This window comes from Triturus cristatus, chromosome 1_2 (assembly GCF_964204655.1).
Source record: "Triturus cristatus chromosome 1_2, aTriCri1.1, whole genome shotgun sequence".
In the NCBI taxonomy this organism is placed as follows: domain Eukaryota; kingdom Metazoa; phylum Chordata; class Amphibia; order Caudata; family Salamandridae; genus Triturus; species Triturus cristatus.
Genome location: NC_140580.1, coordinates 1062344499 through 1062366354, shown reverse-complemented (window position 1 = coordinate 1062366354; position 21856 = coordinate 1062344499). Strand labels below are relative to the sequence as shown.

General features: G+C 43.6%; 1 protein-coding gene across 4 annotated transcripts in view; it reads right to left on the bottom strand.

Moving 5' to 3' along the window:
- Nucleotides 1–21601, bottom strand: part of RXRA (retinoid X receptor alpha) — a 440219-nt gene extending 418618 nt beyond the window's left edge. For 2 of the 4 annotated variants that reach the window (XM_085612724.1, XM_085612733.1), the window contains exon 1: nt 21313–21601. The gene's annotated coding sequence lies outside the window, so the exon portion shown is untranslated. The remainder of the gene's footprint in view (nt 1–21312) is intronic. The other 2 variants (XM_085612741.1, XM_085612747.1) reach the window with 1 other exon arrangement.
- Between the last annotated feature and the right edge of the window lie 255 nt (nt 21602–21856).

Genomic DNA, 21856 nt, shown 5'->3' with positions numbered 1-21856 from the left:
ATACGTAAATAACATCAAAACATATTGTAGTGTGACAAACATAGATGTGAAAGATGCTGTTAGAAACGCTTCACAGAAATTACATGTATTTTACATTTTTTCACTAAGCAACTATACTTTAGCCTGTGCCGCAACTAGGCCTGAAGCTTCTTTTCGACCTTTGCTCAAAGTAAAATGTTCTGTGCAACTGCCTAACATTGATTATATCCTAGAAATGTGCTGAATTTAGTATTGTGTTCATTTAGTTCCTCTCACCCCATGTTAGATCATTTTTTCTGAGAATAATACACTTACTGAATAGAATAAATGGTGGTGTAGATATAAATGGTGACTAGAATAAATGGTGATGTAGACTTATAATGTTGCGTAAATATTAACTCGATATATGTTTTCACGTTAGCTCATGGAAACCTTCCTTCATGTAACAATTGTACCAAGGACCTGTATCATTTTGGATGACGAGAGTGCAGACTGTGGGAATCGGTAGAAGATGCATCGTATGACTGACAACACCACCTCACAAACCATTCTGATTGGACATCGGGGGAAGGCGTCAGTATGAACTGATAAATGCGTTGAAAGGTTATAATAACGAGCGCTCCTACCTAATTCGACACCACACCTCTACTTTCCCTCTTACCCATCCAAAAGTCTTGATGCAGAATTTTTTCCTTTGCCCAAGACTCTTCTTCATGGAGAGTTGATTCCTTTAGACTTTTGAGGTGACTTATTTTATTTATTTCCTGATCGATGCTACTGCACAGATCATTATCTCTGAAAGTGGCTACTGCAGCTTTAGAGAAATCAGCTGATTTCCAAGAACTACTCAAGAAGAGTTTTCCGTTCTATTCATCTCTCTTTCCAGCAGAACTCTTTATGTGTTATTTAGAATAGGTCCTTTCAGTTAGCTTATTGGGTTTCTTTATGGAACACATCTAGATTGCTTATCTCTAACCATCTTTTATATTTCTGTATTTTTTTCTAATTGGAATAAAGAAACTTGAAACCCTAACCGTACAGATATAGCCATTAAAACTAAACCCAACCTCTCATTGGTTTTTTTCCCCTGGAGTTTTATATAGCGCGAACTAGCCCCGAAAATATCAGAAGTTATCATTGACTCAACGTATTCCTTAATGTCCATGATGTTTAATGGCCTTACTTTGTAGGTGGCTTTTAATTCTCAACACAGTAGAAAAGGTCCATCTGACCTCCCCCGGAGCCTGAAGGATTCTCCATGGTGCTATTTGTAAGAGGGTGTATTTTAAGGTGTGTACCATCTCGGAGAGGCCTTTTGGGCACCAGCACCTGCAACAGGTTGAAACACCTAAAGTGCAGAGAAAAACAAAATGAAAGGATCTGGAAATAGCATGGGAGCCCCGTCGGCTTCAATGAGAAATGTACACATGACGAGATATGCTGTGTGGGAACACGGCACAACATTAGGAGTTTAACAATCCTCCTATGTTTACCACTGCAGCTCGTCAAATACCTATTTTGTTTGTTTCATTGTTTGCTGCGCCTAGAAGCAGGGCCACTGGCATTTGCCTGTCCTTAAATAATGCAACAATAAAAATGTTCCTGGGTGTGGGGGAGGAGGTTGTGCGGTAAGCCCCCATGGAGTGAAGGGCCTGTGCTCTGGCTCCTGTGGGGCTGGCGGGCTCCTTGTGTCCTCAGGTGGAGTCGACAGGGTGTGATCGAGCTGGGGACAGGGGAAGGGCATGCAATGTTTTACCCAAATAATTCATTGTTTTGACAAAAATGTTTCGGTAGGTGTACAGCTTACACCTGAACAAATCACTTCCTCCCAAAAGCTGGCTGATCACATTATCATAACAATGACATGAGGAGGAAAAGAAGGTCTGAATATGGAAAGAGTCGAAATAATAGTAATAATATACATTACAGGTTTGCTCATCATCTCAGTACTACAAATACAATAATAATATTATTACTATAAATAACAGGAGTTATATCAACAATACCTGCACTGGTATTGTTAATGATGTTCATAATACCATCATAAATGAACAGCAGGGACGGCCATAAACCGTTGAAGGTAGTTCTCATAATTTGCAGTACTTGGGATCTCATTTTGATAACGTATTAGCTCGGTTTGGATAATGCCCGTGAATTGTTGTAACGTGTATAATTTTAGCGTTTGAAATGTTGCTAGGACTGTGCTAAATTCAAGCTAATTAACATACTTAAATGAGAATTTGTCATGTCTTTATTTTGGGTTAAAATAACGCCTGCTATTCGCAGCGCTATAAAATGGTAAAACTTTGCAATACGCACTCTACAGAATGTTATTTTTTATTTAACCAAAATGTTTTGGTATCACAGTCTCGCGGCTTCACAGCGCTGCATATAAATAACGTCAGAGCTGGGGCGCCTCCTCACTGTTCCTTCGGCGGGTCGTTCCCTGGGGTGAATGCGTGTATCCGAGGCAGGAGGCCCTGTCACCCTCTCTAGCAACACAGGGCTCTGTAGTTAGTGATGTTCAAGTGTGTTCTGGGGGTCGACCTACGAAGCGTTACGCCAGTCCGAGGTTGGGCCAGCCATGTTATCGGGCAATTCGCCTTCCCCTTCCGGGGTCACGAGCCCACAGCCGCCCAATCACTAACCGGGTAGCAGACCTCTTGGAAGTTCACGTGCTACGTTTTGAAGGCCTCGCCTGTCTCCAACTGAGATCGCTCCTTTGTTTCGTTCTTAATTTTGGCGATAAATGTTAGTTTCCTTTACAATTGATATTATTGTGCATAGTTTTCGAGTACAGGCCTTGTGCCAGTTAGTGCGGAGCAACACCTTAAAAGTGAGGCAGCTGAAAGGCAAGATGGAGAAAGCCAGAGCCTGGGAGGCTGTCGTAGGGGAACTAGTGGCAGCTGACGCAGACGCTGACAGTGAGGGAAACACCCCAAGGGTGGCAACACCGGGCCGGGCGACAAGCAAGAGGAGCAACCAGCTAGCCCCACACACCTGAGAGAAACTGCAAGACAATAGTGGCTTATTCGGGCCCTAGAACCCGACCACCTCTTCGCATACACCTTCCACATTTCACTTATTAGCAAGGGGGGAGGGGGGGGGGGGGGATAGTTTTGTTGGGAAAGGGTTATGGATGAAGACACATCAATGACTGAACCGAGATACATACAATTGTATGCACTGTCAATGTATAAATGCCAATAAAATATGGTTAAAAAAAAAGTGAGGCAGCTGAATTGTCGATTCTTAAGAGCTGCAATGTTATTTTTTTAGTCGGTTTAAACTTCAAATAACACCACCTTCTATGTTAACCTCTATGACATACCTGGCTCTTTTTTGCTGAATTTTCAACACTCAGGCGTGGCAGCTCTAGTCACTCAGGTAATTTGTCTCTATTGGATATCACCTGGCATCTTCATTCAACTAATCAAAAACTCCAAAATCACCAGAAAACTGGGCTAGTGTTTGGAGAAAGGGAAATTTCTCCCAGGTCCTTTCAGCATTTTGTAAATGCATAGTATGATTTTTAAACTGACCATTCCATCTGCAACAGACACGAATGTCACAGTTCAGGACCTCTGTGAACCGCATGTTTACTTCTTTACTTAGAAGGTCTTAAATGTTCTAGTTAACTTGTGCCTTTAACACTGCCTGCATCTTCTTCATATCCTGTACCTCGGTTTTCATATTTCACCTCACTTGATCATATCGCAAAAAATACAGGAGGGAAAATAGGAGTATAAAAGGGAGTAGATGGAAAAAGTTGAATCTAAATTTCAGATTGAGCCTGACTCTTCCTATATTGCAGTCCACAGACAATCATGACCCTGATGAGAGCCTGCCCTGACTTGGAGCTGTTTAACTATTGTTCCATTTCACATCTTCCTGCGACCCTCAGTACCTTGAAAGAGTGAGCATTCACACGTTTGTGGAGGCCTCAGGGTGTTTAAATACATTTCAGGCCTATGGATATTCCTTATAATGCACTGAATCTTTTTTGGGATCTTTCAATGTCGAATCCACTTGGCAACCGAAGTCAAAGAGGTCACCACTTGGATCCTCCTTGATCCGTCGATGGTTTCTGACACATAGTCAAGACATCTTTGACACGTGCAGAGGCTCAGTCCATCTGTGTCTGATCTGGATTTGTTTCAATATTAATGCCAGTTTTACGCAATCACATCAACACATTATACCTAATATGTTGGTTTCGTCAGGGTTTTTACAGTCACTGCCATTTTCAATGCCAATGTCATCCTCTGGTAGCTCACTCACTCAATAGGGTTCCATTTACGCATGTATATCAATGACACCCAGATTTCATGCACCTGACATCCCAACAGTGCATGGACTTCATGAAGAGCCAGTGGTTCAAATGATACTCAGGTAAGATTCACATTCTGGTTGTGAGTGATAGTGATGACCTAAGGGGTTGTCTCCTGACCCCCACCAGGTGAAAGTTCAAAAGTTGTTATGTCCGATAAATGAAGAACTTTCTCATACTGCTCAGTTGAAAGCGATCCTACCCGTCCATTTATTACTCTTGTGCAAGGCCATAGCGGGCACCGGGCGTTTCCCCGGTAGGCTGCTAGGGAGGGGGCTGGTTTGGGGCCCCTGGGGGGCCATTTTTGTTACCGGGGGTCGGCAATATCGGCCCCCTGTATGAAAATCGGCCGAAACCGGCCCTCGCAAACTGCATAACTGCACTCCCCCTCACCCCAGGGGGGCCGGCTGAGCAGTTTGCCAGGGCTTGTTTCTGTTCCCAGTCTGGCCCAGCTCTTGTGTATCCAATACATCGATTCCTGGCTAGCTGAGTTGTCTTAGCACTGGTCCAAAATACTGCTGTTCAGTGGCTGGTGGGTACCCATATACATGAATCAGGTGTCTCTCCATTTTAGGGCCTTTTCTGACCACTGTTGAGCAGATGGATCATTTTAAGGTCCTAGTCATCACTCATCCAACAATATCCAGCTTTTCTCAATTTCTAAAAGATAAGCTACTTCATAATTCTGCTAGCAGAGCATTTTTCTCTACCCATTTTAAAGGGGCCATTGAATGTAAATAAATAAATGTTCTCTTCTCTCAGTACTACACCTCTAGCAACACACCAACAATAGGAATTCCACAATGGTCTTTTGTTTGATTAAATCAGGCTGGGGTTTGAGATCTACTTTGACATCCTTCACTGGTTGGTCCATTTAACCTGCTAATGATTCAGTGGTTTTGTTACCAGAACAAACCAGGCCAATCAGTCTTGGTTCTTACCTTTACCTTTTGTAACACACTACATATTTGTTTTCAAATCACAGCCAACTAAAATCTGTTTCTGAAAACCTTTAAAAATGATATTGTCTGTAGTCTTAAACAGTGTGCAACTTACATTAAGGAATGTTAGACAAATGGCTGTAGCATAGCAACGTTGATTAAACATGACTTGCTGAAAAAAATATTCTATTTTTTTAAGAGCTTTATTTAGCGCAAACTAGACCCGAGACATTGAGTATCAGAGCGCTTTACATGAGCACCAGTTTAGTTACAGATGGACACATTCATTTTTGTCAGGTACAGGGAGATTAAGGGATTTGCCCAGAATCACAGGATGTTGAGCATCGTTGCCAAGATTCGAACCCGGTGCCCCAGCTTCAAGGTTGACCGCTCTAGCCGCAAGGCTACATCCTCTCCCTATTGTATTAATACATTTCTGAATCATCTCTTCAATTCACACGAATGGCCTTATACTGGTATTTTTCAACTTTCTCAAACATTTAATCAGTTTACTTCATTTACAAAAGGAGATAATTCCGGTCCATATTTCTGGCAATCCTATCTACAAAGTGTAGCACTTTACTTTGAATTGACTTTACTAATAAAGAGATTCAATTAGCGGCAAGGCTGCCTGAATGAAAATAGAATGATTATGTTTAAGTCACTGTAATAGACGTCAGGTACTTCCAAGAAAGTTTCCATATAAATGCATATATAAATTTCATTATAATCACAATGAAAATTATTTGTACCAATGGATGTCTGATCACAGTGGGTTACCTTTCAATAAGGGTTGAATTGTGTTAATTGCTGAATGGCTATAGAGTTAGCCAGGATCACCGGGTTATTAAGGTTCAATCACCAAGTTTTTATATGGTTGTATTACTTATCCTAAATATTTATAACAATTTATAGCTAGATATATCAGTTTTCTAATTGGTCAAGGCTGCACCATGCTACATATATATTAGAACAGGACTAACGGATTTGCATATGGCTGGTTCTCGTCTGAGGTGGTATAGTGGGAAAACACATAATGGACTGGGATACGACCCTCAGTAATTTCCAGTGGCTGTTATTGAGGCCCAAGTATTTGTGCCTGAAATGTATTTAAGCATTAGACCTATCTCTTTTTGGGTTTTCACGGATACTTTGGGGACAGCCTAAAGAAGGTACCAGGATGGTGTGAGATCTGCAGTAGAATCCTGGTCATGAGTGATGGAAGGACTTGCACTAGTACAACTTCCACAAGGAAAGTGGACAGACAAAAGAGTCTGCAGAGGCTTCTGGATCGGGGGTGGTGAGGGGTGCTCGACAGCAGGGGTTCTGTGGAGTTTTTACTATGGTGGGGCGAAGATTCAGAGGCTTGAAGATGAAGACCACTGGGTTTGGGAGAAAGAAAGTGGTCATAGTTAGGAAAGAGGGTGAGGGAAGACAGGTAGGACAAAGCTAGAGACATGAAGAAGTGGTAAGTTAGGGTTTGCACTGTCAGAATGTACAACCAGTGGGTCCACGTTGGTGGCTGATCTATGAGAGGAGGGGTCATATCAGGAAGTTGCTTAGCATAGTCAATAAGGTGCTGCGCTAATTGTTTTGTAAATGCAAGAGCACTTTTTCATATTACACTGTCTCAGTGTCTATCACTGGTTAAACCTTATAGCCAAATGCAATTTTGGCTCCCTTGGCCAAACACAACCTTTGGTAAAAAGGTGAAACTTTTGATAACAGCGGCCACCTACATACAGGTTGATTCCATTCCATTTGTAGTTGAAAGACCATGTCACTACCCACACTTCAACACTATGGTTTTTGACATACTCCAGAGTTACCAGAACTGATAGACCTGGGAATGCGCCAAAAAGATACGCCGTCCCAGGAGAGGTGTAACAAGGAGAAATAAATTAACCATGGAGGATAAAAACCCACCTGCATTTGACCCTCTTACCCACAGGCCACACACTTTTCTCCGCAGCAGGTGTGTTAACTAAGTTACCTTGCTATCCACCAGGAATATGACCCTTTAACTACATGACAACATGCCCCAAGCATACATGAAAGATACACTTAACACTCAGAAGTAATTTGCCGATCATTGTCCGCTTTTGCGCAGCCATCGCAATGGACTATGTGGTTTGTGTTGTATGAGAGAGAACTGGAAGGCACTTAATGTAGTTTTCTGTAACTTTTTTAAAATTGTTGACGTCACCATTCTCTGCATACAGTACTAGTGTCAGAGAATACTGTCCATTCAGAACACAATGGGTGCAAAATGGCCTCTCGTTTTTTTGCCTTTGGCCCAAGAATATTAACTCTCGAATATCAGCATCAAGCTTTCCAATAAGGGCCTATATAGGAATAGTGGCCAATACACACTTAAAACAGAACATGCTAAACTGAATTTACCGCATCCTGCTTATCAGGGTGTGTGTGGTGTTTTGGCTCAACACATTGCCTAGGTGTGTTAATTCAGGACTCCGAAGGCTAAAAGATTAATGATTTCTCAAGTTGTTTTTTAATTACAAGTTGCCTTCCTAACAAGGAATCATGCAGTGCTCAAAGGTTTATTGAGGCTCAGAAAACAATATATATATTTGGTCAGTAAATATGGAAAAAGACCATTGTCAAGATGTTAATGGTCTAGAAGGAAATAGGTCCCGCCCAGTAGAGCTAGTTGCCGAAGTCAGTGGAACTGGTCCTGCAAGAGCTCGCATGGACTCTTTGTACCAAAGGCTAAGAATTGTGTTATGGGTTTATCTTGCTTGAGTTCCATTTGTAATGGAATCTGGTATTGGAATATCGCCACTGTCGTTCTAGCACTACGTTCTAGGAAAGAGAATTAGTCTAACTTGGACAAACTGCTGTAAGGGTCGTGTGCTGTCCTTTGCGAATAAACTACAAACCTTCTTCTCCTGATACCTGTCTTGTGTTGTTATTCACAACACGTTTAGGTCAAAAGGATGAGATACAGAGATGAGGCTCTGCGTGGACCTCAGATCTCTCAACAAGAACATCTCAGTGGATTGTTTCCCACTCCTTGAAAGTCAAGAAATGCTAGCACAATAGTGTGACTCCAAGGCATTTTTCACCATTGAGCAGCGTATCACCAAATAGATTTGTGTTCCAATTCCAGATCTGTAACCACCATTAATACACCTTTTGGTGCATACAGGTTCCTGAGACTACCTTTTGGCCTAGCGTCGGCTGCATCTGTTTTTCAAAAACGAATGGTTTTAACTTTTTGGTGACAACAAACAGGTTTTGGCGTACAAGGACAGTACAAACACAAGGAGATGATGGACGGAGCGCTGCAACTGTCAGACACTCACAGAGCTGAGTTTAATCCTTCATCGTTCTTTCACAGTTCGGGCTGGACTGTTCCCATGAGGAACTGGGTCAAGACAGATTTGCATATGGCTGGGTCTGAACTGGGGTGGCAAAGTGAGCTACAGAACGGTGATGGATTCAACTCAGATCTAATAGTGACTGGGGGGGAGTGTCTGAAAAGTTTCATCTCTCCATGATCTCTCCGTCCATCACCTCCTTGTGTTTGCTTTGTATGCCCTAAGTTAGCAGGATATGCCCAGACGTGGGTCCCTTGCTCACTTTGCCACTGGATTAAAGCTAGCTGGGCTGATGAGGGGTGTTACCCTGAAACCGGTCCAGGGATGCTTATTTCCAGTCCAGGGAAGACCTGACTTGGCAGTCGGGGCTGGACTGTTCCCATAAGGAACAGGGTCAAGACTGATTTGCAGATGGCTGGGTCTGCACTTAGGTGGCAAAGTGAGCTAAAGAACGATGATGATCGATTCAGCTTCAGATTCTTCAGATAGAGAAAGCTTCCCTTGCGCTCTCTAATGCGGAATTGTCACTTGATCCACCATGACTAAGTTAGACATTTTAGGCTGCAAAGATTGACACCCGACTTTCAGTTACTAAGTAGGTCTTTATGGCCACCATTTTACCCTTGATCAAGAACTTGGATAAAATTCGGAGAGACTTCCAGAAAGACTGGCTTCCCATGACCTCACAAAGCAAGTATTGCATCATATAGAAAGTCACTTTCCTAGATTACTAGCCTATGTACGATTCCCTAGTATAGTGGAGCTTATTAACTTTGCTGTTGGTAGCTCATAGGGCCTCATACAGTGGCCGCACAGAGAAACCAATCACTTCTGGCACATCCCAGGTCATCATTCAGGGGCCACACAAAGAAGTCATTCGCTGCTGGTGCCTTATAAAGAAACTGCAAAGAGAAGCTAGTTGCTGCTAGCACCTCCCATGGCCTCATGCAGAAGACACACAGAGAATCCAGTCATTGCTGGAACAATATGAGGCCCTGTGAGGTGCCAGCAGGGACCGGCTACTTTGCAAGAACCTGGGAGGTGCCAGAAGTAACCAGGTGTGGCAGATCGCTTGGAGCTTCCAGGCTGTCATTAGATAAAGTCTCTTGCGTGAAGCCCAGAAAATACCTCAGAATCACTGAGGTCTAGAAACAAGGGGGCAAATTATGAAGAAACAGCGTTAAAATTATAGCCGCTTTAGCGGCAGAAAACTGCCGCTAAAGCGGCGATATTGGGCTTGATAATATGCCCTTGGGAATTCCAATAGAAGCCCATGTTCTGGTGTCAACATGGGCTTCTATTGGAATTCTCTATGGCATATTATCAAGCCCATTATCGCCGCTTTAGCTGCAGTTTTCTGCCGCTAAAGCGGCTATAATTTTAACGCCGTACTTGATAATATGCCCCCAGATGCTTTACTGTACAAAAAGCACAGAAACACAAGCACCCTCTTTTTGTGATCATCCGGCTCATCCTTCTTCAGCGCTTGGCTATGTGTGCTGAAGAGCAGTCGCCTATCAACAATTGGCACAAATTAAATCAAATTGGTAACTACAAACATAAGAGTACAACACTAATTCATGCTGGGGTTGGCAGGAATCACACTACATAAAATCCATACAATACAGTTGTATTACCCATGCCGAGATCTCTCCTTAGCAGCCTAAACTTTAGGATTACCTTAGAAGGTAATTAAAGGGGAGGTTATGTGGTCAATGCTCAACTCGGCTCACTGTACCACAGTAGCCATCCAGAGGCACCTTAAGCAACAATAAAACTGCTCAGAATCCTGCTCTGGCTGTTGCCTGCTAGTCCTCTGGATGAGCAAAAAGCACCTCAATCAGATCTAGGGCAGTTCTATACCTCTGAACATTTATACCATGCAGAACACCCACCTGTTTGGATATCTGAGCAGAGAATTCTGGTAAAAGGACAGCATATAATCCAAGTCTCCCTAAACTGGCAGGAGGTCTTTAAGGAGCAAGTTGGGAGCTCCTGATACATACCTCAAATAACACCAAAACTGATCAGCCTGCGACACTGACATAGCCATCTGTGATATTTATGTAGTTCTACAGCAGCTGGCACACCCAGTTCTTAGAGCGTAGCTGTCCCCGTCACCCCAAGTGTTCGGAGCCACAATCACATGCATGCCTCATTCCGCCTATATACATTTTGTAAACTTAATTTTGATCCTGGGAAAACAATAGGTGTTCAAGACCAGCTGCATCCTTTATAAATCCCTATTTGGCAACAGCCCCGCTTTCATATCTGTTTGTGCCATAAATGCAGACCCATGTGAAGCTCGTGCATCTCAGACTACTAACATGGAAGCCTTTGCTTGGGTATATTATTATGTGTATGCCAAAATTAAAAAGCATGCATTTCAGACAAAAATGTGTGTATTTTCAGAACTCATGAGCTGATGTTTGGAGAAAAATGGTTCAATTTCCAAAATACATGTAGAGCTATTAATTGAGTTGGAGACATTTATTACTCATATTATTATCTCTGTGTCAGGAAATAGCAGCTATTGATGTTATGTATTACACATATATTTGCATTCCAAATTGATTGTGTTTTTTATTTTACAGATGGCAACCCTGCCTAATGCACTGACGTGATCACTGCTGACAGTCTTGAATGGACTGTCACAACACGTACAGTAGCTCGGAATAATTTTCATGAACATCAGTGGCTCTTATTACTGAAAAGGTTGGAGACCCCTGCTCTAGATTCTTCGTACTTGCCCCGAGAATGTGGAACTCGTTACCACTAGAAATTAGGATGAGCCCCCCGCTACATCATATTTAGACAGCTCTTGAAAACATGGCTTTTTAACAGGCATTCGTCTGAAATCATGAGCAGTGAGCTGCATTTTAGCACCAAGAAACCGTTCGTGTACGTGTGCTCTATAAATGACTATAACATAACAATAGGTGAAAAAGAACCCCCGCCTTTGCGCGATGAGCAATGTATACCGACTAGTCAGACCCTCCAGGATTTCGCGGTTTGCAGCGAAATCGGCACTTTTGTAAAAATGCCGCGATTTTTACAAAAGTGCCCGCGAAATCTGCATTTTTGTAAAAATGCCGCGATTTTTGCAAAAATGTCTGCAAAATCGGTACTTTTGTAAAAAAAAAGCAGCGATTTTTACATAAGTGCTACTGGTGCAATGTTTTGTGAAATATACTGATCCCCGCTCTGTGATGCGCTGCGACCCTTGGTTCACAGGCACTGATTGTTGTGGCAAGCTGGCACCGTCTGAGGTTGCGAGCTGTCACTGTCAGCCCGTGGGGATGCGTTGTTGATGTGTGGGGAGATTGTGCACAGGGCAGAGGATAGAGGTCTTGGTCTGCCTCCACATTAGAAACATGGAGGACACTTCTGTGAGCCTGTACAATCTGTTTAATCTTAGGGGATTGTTCTGCCACAAGATGGCATACCTGTATGATCTCTCAATGTACTGGATAATATTTCTAGCAGTGGCTGGGGTTTGTAGATCTTTGCAACCTGAAAGACTCTTTTGCAGGCATATGCCTGAGATTGAATTTATTTTTTAATATGAGAGATTGGTCTGTATTCATAGATCTGGGCCTGTACCATTTTATGTCATCTGAGGAATAGCTTTTCTGCCATATGTGTGATCCTGTATGATATATGTTCAGTCAATGTGCACCCAAGAGAAAACTGGAGTAAAGTGGAAAATGTTAAGAATGGTAAACATACAGGAGTATTGTAATTGCTAGGTCTGGTGGCTGAGTGGACAAATAAATCCACTCCAGGGATTTGTGTTTGATCTAAGGCTTGCTTACAGGTTCAAACCCAAGTGGGTCCCCTCAATCGTTCACCCCTCCATGGTTGATAAAATGATTAAATTCAATGGCAGGAGGGTTAGAAATAACCCTAATTGGTCCTAGGATCCTGAACAACAGTGTAGACCCTAATAGCGGAGAGCAACCTGATATCATATTGCCTGTATTTCTGGCATATATTCTTTGCGGGGGGGAAAGCATATCAGAGAGACACTACTTCTTTAATGATACAAATCAGTATATATCTGCTGTGCCCCTAAGTTTTTTTTGTCGTCTCACAATCTACACTTAGCTACACACATTATTCGAATTTAGCAAAAAATTTTAGTTATTGAAATATTGGAATTGTTCATTTAGCTCCCTCTCAGGCCTCCTTGTAACACTGTTGGCTTTTCAGCAAATCTATTGGAAAATTATGTTGTGCCAAATCCACTCATTGAGCTCAATTGTCCAAGGTTTTGTGGGTCGGAAGAATATAGAACCTATACAATCATTCCATTAGAGAAGCAAACTTTTTTAGCTTGGGTTGCTCTTTTGGTGGTATTTTGGGCTAGCATTTAGAATTCATCATTTGCTGTTGCAGCTGTCTGTTAGCACAATACTCAACTTCAATGAAGCACTAGGCGCTCGATCTTACAAACTGACAAATTGGTGGGCTGGCACAGTTACACATCCTTCATGGTTTGTATGGCAATACTTGGTACAAAGACATTTCACCATTGCAGTATCAAAGCAGATTTGTGGAGCTTATAATGTGTGCTAAGAATATAGGACTAAGATTTAAGGACACAAACAACCCATTAAAATGTAGTGGTGGCACTGAAGCATTTCCTGTAACCAATCTGTAAAGACAACCAAACTATGATGGAATTCCACCTAAAAAAAGACAGGAATGTATTCAAACAATAAACAGAACAGCTACACAAGACAACAGCAAAGGTGTGTGCAGAACACATAGCGGATTTTACCGAGCAATGTTCGGTTTCTTTGAACTTAGTGAGGAATAAACGTTGTTAACGTGCACGTGTGAACCTCGAGGAGCCAAGACAAGTTAGGGCTTACTCGGTTACATCATGCAGTGGGCTAGTACAGCCAAGAAAGTGAGCCAAACTTGAACATCTAACGTTAACGCCGGTGATCTCGCTCTTCCCCGCACAATCACTTAAAAAAATCCATCTAAATTGGATAGGAAAGTTAGTTGAGCACACAGCACGCCACATGCAGTTTTCAGGACGGTGTCAGTTTTCAGAAGCGCTTTCGTTCCTTGATAAAGGCAATAATAAATCAAGCATGTCGCAACTTCAGGCTGAAAATGAATGATTACGAGTAAAATAAAGTGCCGCAAAAATGCCGCTAAATTTCCATATTTGTGCCGCTAAATTTCCATATTTGTGCCGCTAAATTTGCTAATCCATGCCGCTATATCCTGGGGGGTCTGACTAGTAGTAGGGGGCATATTCTCAAGGACAGCGTTAAAAATTATCGCCGGTTTAAAAGCGGCGATAATAGGCTTGATAATATGCACTTGAGAATTCCAATAGAAGTTCTGGTGTGAACATGGGCTTCTATTGACATTCTCCAGGGCATATTATCAAGCCCATTATCGCCGCTTTCGCAGCAGTTTTCTGCCGCTAAACTGGCGATAATTTTAACGCCGACCTTGATAATATGCCCCTTAGTTTGCCGATATCTACATTTGTCGGAAACAGATTTTGATCAGCGCTGCTCTGCTTGTTCCAGGAGATTCGCTGCACAGGGACATTTGTTGTGGTGAGGTGGCGGCCCTTGTTTGCCATGCTATATTAGGGCCTTAGAAACACTTCATTTAGTTTTGCTTGGGCCTGTGTTGACCAGAACCTTAACCTGTATCACCTCACCAAGTGTGATACATTTGTAAAACGTGCAGAACCCTTATGCGAGTAATGGGGTTTTTCTGGTATTACTGCATTCCATGGCTGGGACCTCGTGTAATAAAGGCCTGAAGAAGTGCCGGTGTTATCAGCAATCTGGAAACTGACACAAAACTGGCGAGGAGGGGGAGCGCATGCATTTCAACACATCATAACAACGTGTACACACAACTCACTGACTGTCTGGTATCGGCACTCACACACAAACATGATTGTAGATCAATACAAACTGTTGTGTCAGTTATTGAAAAAAGAATGTGAATCTATGTCTTGGACTGCAATTGCATATTTACATAAGAAAATATGTGTGCGTCGGGATGCATATATATATTTTTTTTAATGTATTATATATAACAAATGTTGTTTATGCTGTGTGTGTGTGTGTGTGTGTGTGCGTGCGCGCGCCCTGTATTAGGTAGATGAGTGTCTGCTAAGTGTCTGTTTAAACGTTTGTGCTTCCTTTGCATGATAATACATATACGTCTGAGTATGTAAATATGATTATAGGGAATGTACCTGTTAGGGTATAGCAATATGTTTACATATAAAAAGCAAAGTATATGTATATTTATGCACAGCATACATGTGTATGTCGAACAGTGAAAGTATTGTTGCATATATTCACATATGAGTAACAATATATATATGTATCAAGCTTTTTAGTTGCCGCTGTTCGCATAAGCAAGAAGCGTGTCAGCGTACGGCCAAGTCCCAATATGACTGACTTGGTGTGAAGGGTTGGTGGTTGCCCCTTTTGGAGTTTTTATTCTCATTAGACTTTTTATATTGAAATTATACTATTGCATCTTATTTATTTTTTAAAATTTTGAATTGAACTCATGAAATATGTTCATTTCAACCTTTTTTAAATTTTGACAATGCTATTTAGAATCACTATTGTAATTGATGAACTTTTGTCCTGTATTTTATGTGATTATCTGTTTGTTATGTCTTTTTTTGATTTTTATTAATCGAATAAAAGTAATTGACTGACTGAGTAACAATGTATAGGGGTTAATGCATTGTACAGAAATATTGTTACGTTTAAGGCTATATGTGCGTACGTATGCATACAACATGTACATATGTTCATAGTTAAATTTTTTAGTACATATGTCTGTTTACATGTTTAGATCACTGTAGTTATTAAACAAACCCCCCCCCCCCCTCTGCAGCCCTCCATTCCCTCTGACTCATCCCAAACCTTTCTGACTAATATGACCTCTCAAACCTCCTTCCAAACTCTCCCCTCCTCCTATCCAGTGTATCCAACTAACAGGCGCACATGTCCGACACTCCCATAACATCTTCTGTTTACTACTGCACCTCATTCCACCTCTATTGAGCACGCGATACTAAATGCATGAGATCTCAAGACCACACACTCAAAAAACTAACCGCAACCAATCCTACAAGGGAAAGAAAATCACATTTTACTGATCTACCTATTTACATCTAACATTAGGTTTTGTATTGGTGTGTTACTTGTCGCAAAGCGCTATAAGGCCTCGTCAGGGAGCAAGTGCCATATAAATACAATTTACAATTACAAATAAAATCAGTATGCATTCAAACAGCTAGTGTATGTTGTTGGACATAAAAGCGAGAGAATTTTTTTTACCATTAAAAAAAATATGAGAAACTAGTAACAACACAGGCTCTCGTATTATAAAATACATATATATAATCCAAAAGACAATTTAAAACAGAGACAATTGTTACATTCTATTAATAGAGATAGCGCACCTCCTTTACACAGAACACTGTCCCTAAAATTAGCAACAGACCACTTAAGTGTTATTTCAGCAGCCAGAGGTGGGAAGGTAACTCTGCCGCCTTGTAACCCTCCCCCCAAACCGTGGCCCAGCGCTCCACAAATCAATCTTAAAGCTGTCGTTAAATATTGATAAACAAACTGGGGGTGTAAATTATTGCCCACACAGCGAAGGTGATCTTTACAATAAAACTGCATCAATGCCCCTAATGTTCAAAAGGGGCTGTTATTACCACCAAAGGTTTCCCATTAAAAAGATTTAGAGGAGGACAGACCGGGGATGTGCCCTCCTCGGCGCAAGGTGCCCCTTGGAGTGAAGCAGGAAGTGAACTCAGTTCCCAGAGGGTCCAAGCCCGCCGAGAACTTACAAAGCGTGTCACCATTCCCTAGGTGCCTCGAGAGTGTTGATTTGTGAGTTGCACGAGGCGCTTTGGGTCATTCAGGCCCATTCTAGGAACTATTGATCGAAAGGCGGGAGGTTTCTGAACCAAGGCAGCGTGGAACGTGTTTGTTTGCACAGCGCCACACTTGTGCATACAGTACTACTGGACACAGCGATGCATCCTGGCTTTAATACAATGATCAAAGAACTGCACACGTATGGACACTATGTCAGTTAGAAGTGGGTAAAATATTCCAGAGGAAAGTGAAACACGAGAAACCCACCGAAGAGAGACTTCACTGACCCAGAACAAGTTCACCGCTTCCTTGAGGATCTGCTCCCCTGGGCAGAACATGAAAATGTAGGCAATAGGATGAATACATTGGCGAACGCGTCTTTGAGATTTGAGAAATCTGACAACACCCTTAACAGAAAAGAAAAACCACCATTCTTATAAAATATGTTAGTAAATAGAGGCGGCATCGTTTCAACAGCCACTAGGTACACATTGCACAATACACACCATGCATTTTCTCTCAGCGCTTGAATAACAATTGTTGGTCTTACTTAACTCTCTGGTTGGTACTCATTTGACAGATTCTGGAAAGATGAGAGGCTGGTTATTCCCTGCCAGATTCATCCCCGCCCCCTGTAGCCCTGTCGGCGCACCTGTGCTTACTGCTTTATCTTGGAATCATCTCACTAGCCCCAAAGAGAACGTGTACTTTACCACTGTACAAAAGTCTAGTCACAAGGGCAGAGGACTGTATTTAATAATTGGGGACATAGGGAGTTATTTCAAATGTATACAATGGTTTATACGGAGAAATCCTTGCACTGTGCTGCGTTGTAAACTCTGTCGAACAAGCCTACAATTGACTCAGTCAGTTACGGGAAACTGAAGGGGAGAAGGCATGGTTGTTAACGCAATCTATAGACGACTGTGTGTCACAGTACGTAAGTGGCATACAAAAAGAACACATCTACCACTGGCGTGGCCTCTTAGCGCTTTGTCGTGTCTGGAATGTGTCTTCCAGTGCAGCTCTGGTCTGTCTGCAATTCCGAATGGCTCGAGGGAAAGCGCCTTGGCACCTGGCCCCTGGGGGCATGCATGCTGGGGTCAGACGAGGTGACCGTCGGCCTGGGATGTGTGGGTGCAATGTTGATGTGTGTGCAGTGAACGCGCGCCCACAGGCATTCAAGTGAGTCATGTATTTTTATGTTTTCAATAGAGCGGACAAGGCCCTGACTGGCATCACAGCGCTTCGCAGGCTGAATAACAGAGCGCATGTATCACTTTTTCACAAAGAAAAGTGTCACTCGTCCATCTCTCTTGGACGCTGTAGTGCTTTGAAATGGTCTAATGGTGTTAAGTGCTAAACAAACGAGCGACACAAAATACGTTATTGGGACAGTAACGGGAACACATTTAGTACGAAGCTATCGTACAGAACTGCACTTTATTGGGAACAGGCTGGTAAAGGGCCAGAGGAGGTTTTTTGGCACTGGCCACCACGGGCGTGGGGCTTGCAAGCCTCCCCTGCACCGCTGAACTGCCCCTCCCGACGACAGCGCTCTGATTTCAGCGAAAGGAATGTCAATTCTTCGCGCCCCGCCAAGAGTTTCATTTTGGGAAACTTGCCCGTACATCAGGCACGAGAACAAACCCGAATCTGGTCTCGCAATGATTTAAGGCAACAGAGACGTAGCACAAAGACAAGACGTGGTCTAAGGCCCAAGCTGCCAACTCCAGAACCACGCGACTGGCTTCTAATTCTGCCTTCCCCATCTGAACAGAAACTGTGTGATCTTGGGCAAATCACTTCGTCTCACTGTCCGTCAGCTGCCGTTCATGTTACAGCCGGGAGTAGTATGAAACAGGTCGAACTCCAGGAACAAATACTATGCAGAAATAATACCATATGCGCCTAAAGATCGTTGAGAACGCAGTGTCAAGCGACGCTAATATTTCACTAATACTCAGGTATAAAAATAAAGTTGTTAACAAGTAGTGTAGCTACAGAAGTAGTATCTGTATTTTCGAATAATCCATTCAGTTACATGAATGTGGAAAGTGCTCCGAAGCAACTATTACGTGGCGCTACATTTATGACAAAATCTGTGTAACTAAAGACAGAAGCTTTTGGGTATAAGTGATAAATTGAATCAGATGTGTATTTTGAACACGTGACAATAAATTATAAAGTATTTTTTTCTGAACCAACAAACTTATGTAGGAGTTTAAAAGGTTAAAACTTCGAAACAAAACACAGCCCAGCGCGTCCCTCTGAACTGTACTGGAGCAGAAGGCCCTGGCCGGAGGTACACACCAGGATCCACTCACGCTCTCGACATTCCGCTTAGCGCCACAATGCACTGCATTCTAGGAGCTACAATCTTAATTCACTTCAATCGAACCGTTTACACCTCCCTACACCGGAAAAGAACTGTGAACTGGCACTCGCAGGTCCGCACGAAAGCACCCCAATTTGGAATGCGCTTCTATGCCATAATAATGGTACTGAACGTTGTGCAAATTCCAGTAACACAACCAGTGCTTACAACTGAAATATCGAAGTACTGGCACTCACTATCTGGGGTACCGGTCTGCTCTTGGGAAGTACCGGTACTCTCCTATTAAATGTATTGCAGAAGAGTGCGGGTTCTCTCCTTTTCAAATGAAAGAAGTGCAGGTACTCCATGCCGGACAGCACCTGCCCACTTAAAGCACTGAACAGAACATGGAGAAAAGCCCCCGAACCGGTGACTGGGGCAGAGGGTTACACTATCCTGAAGGGTGGGCAGCGGGTATTATAGGCAGTGCGCTCGCCTAGCCCCAGTTCCTGGTTTCGGCGTCTTAGAAACAAACACAGACCTGGTTATATTTTAAGGCACATTTCAGCGTTGTCTTCCAAACTTCAGAAAACTTCACGAGACTCACTGAACCGCAACCACAACATCCCAACTGAGGTAGATGGCGCCCAATCACTGCCATTGTATGTACACATGCATCCAAGTTGGCCAGTCCGCCTGTCACTGGACTTCCGCCGGGGAACGGAAACCTGTTCCGCTCTCCGATGCTCACCTTTCGGGGTTCGATGTTAAAACATCAAGCAAGCCCCAGAGGCCAACTGTTTGGTCAATGCAGCCACTTGACAACGTCTAGTGGCCTTATAGTGCCTCTTTATCATCGACGATTCTATGCGCTTTCGATATATGAGCACCCGTCCTATTAGTTATATACGGCCGCACTACAAAACTATGGGGCCCCAGCAAAATGTGAGGAGGGCATCCTGCGATTCTGGCATTACAAAACAAGTATGGGCCTTGAGGTGAATGGGGCTCATGTGCACCCTGCCATTGTTTCTGCTAGTTTATTTAGGACCAGTCTGCAAACCCGTCCAGAATGCAAACCCACATCATGTGATTGTCAAATCACCCATCTTATCTTTGCTCATATTATTTACAGGCCTGGGATTGTTTACTTTACTTCCTCTCATACTTTAGAAGCACTTTCATTTTTTTTACTTTTCTTATTTCTTCCCACAAAGACACCGGTACTTATTCACGGTGCGAAATACCGATGCACTTCGCACATCACCGGGGACTTATTTCGACAGCCGACTCCGTCTCGGTGACGCTAACCCTCCCTGGCCACGAGTAAACTTCAACTTAACGCGCACGTTATTCACCTGCTTTGTGATCCTCAGCAGATCACAGAAAATACAGTGCAGGTCACGGGGACCTGCTGACAGGTGGGCAGCGCTTTTTCAAGAAGTTGCTTCTTGGAGCAGAAATCTATTATAAAACCTCCCTTCCTTAGCCCGCGCCCCCACCCCGATACCCTTGACTTCTCTCCCTGCCAGCCTCCATTCCTGTTTTTACAACTTCGTGGCCTGCTGTAAGTGCAGTAAACCTTTGATCCCGGCCCAACAAACCTCTGCTTTGGCACTTTAACCACATGGCAGTTTTTTCGAGCGCTTTCTGCTGGAGTCTAAACGCACCCCCTTTGCCCCCCTAGACAGACACTACTCTGAGACACAGTATTAAACGTGTTCTCACCACATCTCTCTGCCTGGTATTCCATGGCCCCCTCCCCCCGAAATACCTTCGCCAGCTCAAGCACCCAAGGCATTACATAACAAGCCCGTTGCTGACAGCCTCCCCACCCTTCACCGCCAGCCTCCTGGTTAAAAGCTTTAAAGGGAAACAAGCGCTCGGCTTCTGTGTTTTGTGCACTATTATCGAGGCACTGTGGGTATTCCACGGTGCGCGTGCCGCCCCCACGGTGTGACAGCTTTGCACACGCACGTTGCAAAGAGCGGGGCTGGTGCATTTCGAAAGGGGGGTGCATGTAAACAGGGGCAAGAGACCTCCCCACCACAAGACAGTCTGCTCGATTATACCCCTCCAAGCGTGAATGTACCCCCACACACACAACCCCCACCAGGTACTGCCCGTCCCCCCTCCACTGCCCCCCTCCCCCGTTTTCCCCTCAAGGAATCCGCTCTCCCCTGGTGACAATATTCACCCTTTCCTGCACTAACACACCAACATTCTCTCTCTCTCTCTCTCCTGCTTTGCCGCGAGAAGTTGCAGAAAATGTTCCTCTCAGACCCTTGCACTTCTGCCGTGGAAATGAGAGAATCGTCTGACAGCAAGAGGGGAATGCCACCCTGCCCACAGCCGCCCCCACCCCGTGCTTGGGATGGCCACTTCCCCTCCGGCTCACCCAGCAGCCCACGTCCCTCCGATTCCCTTGTGGAAGAATTCAGCGCAACCCACCCCCAGCAGCGCACAAACACGTGAAATGATCGCACGAGAAAGTGCGCAAACTCACCCAGCTGCAGGAAACGCTTGCTGTCTTCCATTCCCAGCTAACTCATGCCAAAAACTGGAGCAAAACAAGTACTGGAAAAATGCACCAAAAAAAAATAGAAAAAAATCGGGTTGAAACGTGCAAATTAGAAAATCTCGGCCACTCCGGAGTCTCAGGACGAAAAAGGGGAGAAAATATTTACAAATCCAATGGTGTTTTCAAGCCAAAAGTGGAGAGAGTCGCTGCAAACTCACCCAACAATGTAACTAAAGTACTCGTCTGTGTGTGTGTGTCTGTCTCTGTGCTCAACTACTGAGGCTGCACTGTACTGAGGGCCCCTGCCAGGGGGTGAGCGACGGCCAACCGGCTCCGCAGCAGCGACAGCAGAGCTGCTCACTTCAAGCCAGAGCTTAGCTCAATGAAATCAACATGCAGGGTCTGGGCTGCATGTCTCGGACCTAACTAATGCGATGCAGAGGAAAGTGGGCGAATTTAGCACGTTTAGGACTCGCAATGCCAGATCTCCAACCCTCACTTTACTGTGAGATCACACAAAGCGTGCTGA